Source organism: Cetorhinus maximus, chromosome 5 (genome assembly GCF_964194155.1).
Source record: "Cetorhinus maximus chromosome 5, sCetMax3.hap1.1, whole genome shotgun sequence".
NCBI classification, from domain to species: domain Eukaryota; kingdom Metazoa; phylum Chordata; class Chondrichthyes; order Lamniformes; family Cetorhinidae; genus Cetorhinus; species Cetorhinus maximus.
Window position 1 is genome coordinate 41,845,823 of NC_135883.1, and position 6,896 is coordinate 41,852,718.

Below are 6,896 nucleotides of genomic sequence, written 5' to 3' on the forward strand. Positions count from 1 at the left end.
CCAGCCAGGGCAAAGCAGCCCACCTGACTGGCACCACATCCACAAACATTCACTTCCTCCACCACTGACGCACAATGGCAGCAGTGTGTACCATCTACAAGATGCACTGCAGGGACTCACCAAGACTCCTTAGACAGCGCCTTTCAAACCCACGATGTCTTCCTCCTAGAAGGAGAAGGGCAGCAGACACATGGGAATAACACCACCTGCAAATTCCCCTTCAAGTCACTCACCATTCTGACTTGGAAATATATCGCCATTCCTTCAGTGTCACTGTGTCAAAATCCTGGAACTCCCTCCCTAACAGCATTGTGGGTGTACCTACACCACATGGACTGCAGCGGTTCAAGAAGGGAGCTCATCAACAACTTCTGAAGGGCAGTTAAGGAAGGACAATAAAAATGCTGGCCAAGCCAGCGATGCCCACGTCCCATGAAAGAACAAAAAGAGGGTTCCAGATGCAGGGAATTGCCCATCGGAAGTCGAAACATCCTGGGCAATTCCCGTGTAGTGAGTGCATGGGGACTTCCAAGGGGTAACCTAGTGCATCTTGGGGTGTACCTCCAGGGTACAACCCCCTGGGGAATGGAAATTCTGGGCCTATATGTTGTAGTGTAATTAGGTTCCCAGAAGGAAACTCAACTGTATTTACTTACATATTATGTGATTTGTTGTTTGATGCACCATTTGAAACGGTAAATGATATCTTCTTGTAGAGCATCCCTAAGGCTTGGAAAATTAATAAAAATGTACAGTGTATGAAGAGTAGGGGGTAGAGTTTCCTTTTGCATGATTGGCAATCTGGGTACAAATTATACCCAAAATTGTGCCTGTTTGGAAAAACGTCTTGTTTTTCTCAAATTTCTGCCCAAACTCATCTGCATATCACTTTTGGTAGCTCTTCGAAGATAACTTGTCTATGAAAAGAATATTGCTTTAAAAAAATACTCCTTGATAAATTTAAGAGTGGGAACTTGGTAAAGTTTGAATAATAGGGTTGGGAATGGGTTTATCGCAAATAAATAAATATTTAGAATCACATGTGATTTCAAATAACTGAAAATTTAAAAAACAATTCTAGAACAATTTCCGAGTGACATTAGGGGAAAGTGCTCAGGTTTTTTAGTAAATTAGAACGGGGTACATTTAAATGCTTCTAAAACAAATCTATTAATGCCCTTGTACCCAAAAGAGCTAGCTTAATTTTTCAAGCCTCCTCAAAGGCCCACAAATGAATGAAGTTAATGGAAACTTGCCATGGTGATTAATTAGTCCTGGGCTGTGTCCAATTTTGCAGTTGGAGGCTGCTTCTAACACACTCCTTTTTTAAACAAGCACAAAAGAGTGTGGAAACCCAAGTTGTGCGGAATATAATTTGTGCTTGAAATTCTGCGCCAGTCCCACCAATTTTGGGTGAATTGCATTGCAAAGCAACAGTGCAACCAAGCAGAAAAGTCTAGCCCAAGAGTTTCCTCCTTTCTGTTGCAAATGTAGATGCTAACACATAGGCTTAAAATTCCATATGCAGACCATAAGGCAAATGAAGAGGTGCTGGAAATTGTAAGAGAAAAACTCTCAAAAAGTGACATCCAAAAAAGAAAATGTCAGCATTTCGGCCATTTGATCAGAGCTGGAAAGTGCTGAGATCTCTTCTAGAGGGCAAAGTGGAGGGCAGTAGAAAGAGGGGTCGACCTATGAATAGTTGGATGACAGACATCACAGAGCGGTTGCATTCGAGCTACAGTGGATATGTGAGGATGGCGTTAGCCAGATGAACGTGATATACCATGATAGCAGATCACCTAGTAGGAGTGGTGAGAAGCAGCAGCAGTTGCAAATATATGGAGCTCAATGCTCCAGCTAATGCCCTGTCTTAACATAACACAGCTGAACACGCGTTGGGCAGCAGTAAGTATCCCCTACCTGCACTATTTAAAGGAACTCTCAAGTACTTACGGGTTAGTGGTTGGATGATTTCTAATGGTTATTACTTTGATTCTACAAGTGTTTTGGCACTTTCAAAAGTTGTCTCAAGTTCCAAAAATGTACAAGACTATTTATCCTGACTTCAAAGATTTTGCACAAACCCAGACGTGAGTGCACTTCCTGCTTTTAGAATTGAGCACGGCTAGGAGAATGAGTAGAGGGCACCCAAAACAGGACAAGCTGCTGGAAGAGGGAGGAGGAGGAGGGGTAGAAGGGATCTCAGCAGGAGATCATAATCCACCCAGGGGCCTCAGGGAGAAATTCTACCAGCTGAGCCTCAGCAAGGAACAATATGTGAGATGTCTGCATTCCAGTAAGGCGGTCCTCACTGCAATCTGCCACCTGCTACGGACTCAACTTCAGCCTCAGAGCAGGGAGAGGATGCATTGCCAATAGCTGTGAAGGTGGCCATGAACTTTCATATGCCTGGTTCAGTCTAGGTTAGATATTTGCTGCCATAAGGAAGATCTCTGAGGCTATCCATTCAAAGAAAGCTGATTACATTTCACTCCCTCTTGCCAGAGAGAAGCAGGCCGAGCAAGCACACAGCTTTGCAGGCTTCTCCATGGTGCAAGGTGCCATTGACTGCATACGCCTTGCTTTGCGGGCACTGCATGTCAACTCTGTCCTATACTGGAATGAAAGGGATTCCACTCCCTTCATGTGCAGCTGGTGTGTGACCACAGGCAGAATGCAGGTCAATCATGCAGGCCAATGCCTAATATCCTGGCAGCATTCATGATGCCTTCATTCCGCAGCTGTGCCAGCTGTATTTGTGCCATAATGCCAAACCAGAAAGTGGCTACTGGGCAACAGGGGTTATCCACTGATGATATGGCTATCAACTTTGAGTGTGCAACCCATTTAAATGGAGGCAGCAGACACACAATGAAAGCCATGCTCTTGAATTGAATGTGATGGAGCAGGCCATTGGCAGGCTGGAACAGTGCTTCTGCTGCCTGGACTGCTCTAGAGATTTGATCCAAGGAACAGGAACATGAGGAACAGGAGGAGGAAGAAGAGCCAGAGGAGGAAGTGGGGACATTGGCATTGTGGTAACATCATTGGATTAGTAATCCAGAGGCTCATGTTAATACTCAGGGGAGGGTGGGAGGGGAGGGGAGGGGAGGGGAAGGGAGGGGGGCAGGTATGGGCTCAGATCCCACCATGGAAGCAGGTAGAATTTAAATTCAATTTATAAAACCTGGAATGGAAAAAATATAGCTGGTTTCTGTCATAGTGACCATGAAACTGTTGTCAATTGCTGTAAAACCCATCACTAATGACCTTTAGGGAAGGAAATCTGCTACCTTTACCTGGTCTGGCCTACATGCAACTCCAGACCCACAGCAATATGGTTGACTCTTAACTGTCATCTGAAATAGCCTAGCAACAAACTCAGTTAAAGGACAACTGGGGATGTGCAGTGTGACTGGTGGAAGGCTGTTGGCATTCACTTGAGGAAACAAGGCAGATGGCCTTGGACACCAATCTGCAGCATTGCTGGGCCTAAAAGGCCAGGCTTTCGACTGTGCCATCTTGGCATGGATGGCAGTAATCTGTGCTGGCGGAGAGGCAACAGCAAAGGTACTGGCGGAGAGGTAGTGGTGGGGGCATGAATGCTGCCATGAAGCCACTGCCACTTCCCTGACGTGGCACCTCAGCAATCCCACCAATCTAATGGAGCACAGATTGATGGACTGCTGTGAGCCACTACCAGTCCCTTTGCACACTGTGATCCACAGCTACAATGACAACAGTCTGAGTTACCACTACATCACTCAGATGTCGGGTGGCTATAGCTTGTGCTGCATTGGAGGCTGCAACATTGGCCCCCAGACACTGCATCATGGTTGGGACCACAAGTGTGCTGATGGAGTTTGTCACCACTTCCATGCTGGAAAGGTTGGGTTCCAAGCTCTGTGTGAAGCCCTGTGCCAAGTTGGCGCTGGACTTAACTTTCTCCTTGACCTAGACTGCAGGCTTTCGAGCAGACTCTGCAATACACCAAGCATTTTGTATTTTTTTCTCGGATGTGACAAGGCCAGTTTTTGTTGCCCATCCCTGATTGCCCTTGAGAAGGTGGTGGTGAGCTGCCTTCTTGAACCGCTGCAGTCCATGTGGTGTAGGTACACCCACAGTGCTGTTAGGGAGGGAGTTCCAGGATTTTGACCCTGTGACAGTGAAGGAACGGTGATATATTTCCAAGTCAGGATGGTGAGTGGCTTGGAGGGGAATTTCCAGGTGGGCAGTGTTCCCATCTATCTGCTGCCCTTGTCCTTCTAGATGGTAGAAATCACAGGTTTGGAAGGCGCTATCAAAGGAGCCTTGGTGAGTTGCTGCAGTACCACTTGTGAATGGTACACACTGCTGCCACTGCGTATCACTGATGGAGGGAGTGAATGTTGAAGGTGGTGAATGGAGTGCAGCTTAAGCGGGCTGCTTTGTCCTGAATGGTATCGCGATCCTTGAATGTTGTTGGAGTTGCGCTCATCCAAGCAAGTGGAGACTATTCCATCACACTCCTGACTTGTACTTTGTGGATGGTGGACAGGCTTTGGGAGTCAGGAGGTGAATTACTCATCACAGAATTCCTTGCCTCTGACCTGCTCTTGTAGCCACAGTATTTATGTATCTAGTCCAGTTTAGTTTCTGGTCAATGGTAACCCCCAGGATGTTGATAGTTGTTGGGGGGTGGTGGGGGGGAGGATTGGGGGTCAGCAATGATAATGTCATTGAATGTTGATGGGCGATTGTTAGATTTTCTCTTGTTGGACATGGTCATTGTCTGGCACTTGTGTGACACAAATGTTATTTGCCATTTTTCAGCCCAAGCCTGGATATTGTCCAAGTCTTGCTTCGCTCAGGCATGGACTACTTCAGTATCTGAGGAGTTTCAAATGGTGCTGAACATTGAGGAATCATCAACAAATGTCCCCAGTTCTGAACCTATGTTGAGCCATCTTCCTTTGTGCTAGAACCCAATCCGTATTCTTTAGTAGTCTTCCCTATTGAAGTGCTCACCTGATTCCTCTGCAACAGAACACATGCATGACCTCGCCCTCCTGAGGGGTGGCACCTGTGCTATCTTTGCCCACTTGGCTGCAGTGCATTTGTTCCTGGTCTCTCATCACCCACAGATCAACCCATTGATCTAGGATCTAAGGCAGGGGTGGGGAACATATGGCCCATGGGCAGGATCCGGCCCATTGTTCACTTCCACCTGGCCTGCAGGAAGATTTCTAAAAGTGTAGACCTATGACAGTAGCACCTTCAAAATAGCATCATCATCATTACAAATTTGCTTTGGTAAAAGCATCGACTAAATTACTATAATAATATTTAACAAATAATATTCAAATTCAGCCACTGCATTAAAACAACAGGTGAGTTGAACATTTCTATCTTCTCTTTAAAAACAGTTAAATTAAGTTGATTTTTATGAGTGTGTGGCCCGCGAATGATTTTGTCTATGGCCCATAATAAGAAAAAAGTTCCCCACCCCGGCTCTAAGATGCGCTATGTCAGAATCTGAGCTGGTGGTTGTCAGTGTTAAGTCAAGTGACAGCGCTGTGTTTCCTTCTTGTTCTTCCCCCACTACCTGGCCAGGTTGCACCTCTCAGCTATCTAAAAGGGGAAAAATGCAAAGGTAAGGTTCTGATGGAGGAAGATGGGAAAAATAAGGGGTCTGTGCTTACACCATCTGCAGCTTGTAAATGAGAAGAGAGCGAGGGCTTAGGGGGCAGTGAGACACGGGAATGAGGATTAGGTTTGAGGATACCATCACTTTCAATGGTTTCCGTGCCACCACTAGCTATGGCTTCAACAAGGGATGCCCCAGTGATGGCCTACACTGTCTCCTCCATGGAGATTAGGTCATGCAGGCATGCTTGTCTCTCTCTGGTTAGCCCTGCCCTGGTCCTGCAGGAGAGAGGGATATGTGTCAGTGAATGTGGTGCAGTCTATTTGGGTCATATGGCTGTCATCTTGAATGGCAGGCAGTGTGTGTAAGCTGTGAACTGCAGGCATGAGGCTTGTAGCAGTGCTAAGAGTGTGAGGGTAAGGTAAGACCATGAATGTGAGGTATGAATCTTGATTGAGAGAGATGGATGGTTGGTGAGAGCTGGGGGCACGGTGATTTGAGCAGCAGCTGATGCTACTGGTGTAGTTGGTGCAATATAGAATTTGACGATGCATTTACTGACCTTGACCACCCATGTGAGGCCATTGAACATCTTTCAGCACTCCATCCAGTGCCTCGGGGCACAGACTTCCATGACTATTTGCCCCCACTGTCTTCTCAGCACGTGCCTGGAGGACTTCCTGCCCCCTGTGGCTACAGGATATCTCTCCTCCTTTCTGTGCCCTTCACCAATGCCCCCTTGGAGCGTTCAGAAACCTTGCAGCCCACTCTCTCCCCTCCACAACCACAACACCCAGCACTTGCTGCAGCCACAATGCACCTCCCCTTTAAGAGGCACAGACTGGTTCTAAACAGTTCAGGCTTGCTCTGTGTGGTGCTGGCCGCTCACAATATTGACTCCCTGCTGATGTATCCAACCAGTGAGCAGTGCAGTTAGCACTGACTGGACACAGGGATCATTCAAATGCGGAGACAGCACAAAGTTGGCTCACTGCCTGTATTGTAGTTGGCAGGCACAAGTTAATCGCATAATTGCGATCCCTGAACCAGGTCTCAAGGGCTGTCCAAATTAAAAATCACTTGAGAATCACATGAGAACAGGAAAGGAAAAGAGACTGAAAAATTCTGCACTGTTATCAGCAAGCAAGACAGATGTGATTGTGCTCACAGAAGATTCATAAAACTGGGAGAAAATAGTCTCTAAACAGCATATTGTTTTGGTCATTTCTCAGGACGATTAATCCTAAATGTCAGCTAAAGTATGTAA

At 46.5% G+C, this 6,896-nt stretch overlaps 1 long non-coding RNA gene across 1 annotated transcript in view; it reads right to left on the minus strand.

Moving 5' to 3' along the window:
* The window catches only part of LOC144680291 (uncharacterized), a 29,975-nt gene extending 23,478 nt beyond the window's left edge, over positions 1–6,497 (minus strand). Inside the window, exon 1 of the long non-coding RNA XR_013576526.1 lies at positions 6,192–6,497. This is a non-coding gene — a long non-coding RNA (uncharacterized LOC144680291). The remainder of the gene's footprint in view (positions 1–6,191) is intronic.
* Positions 6,498–6,896: the final 399 nt, after the last annotated feature.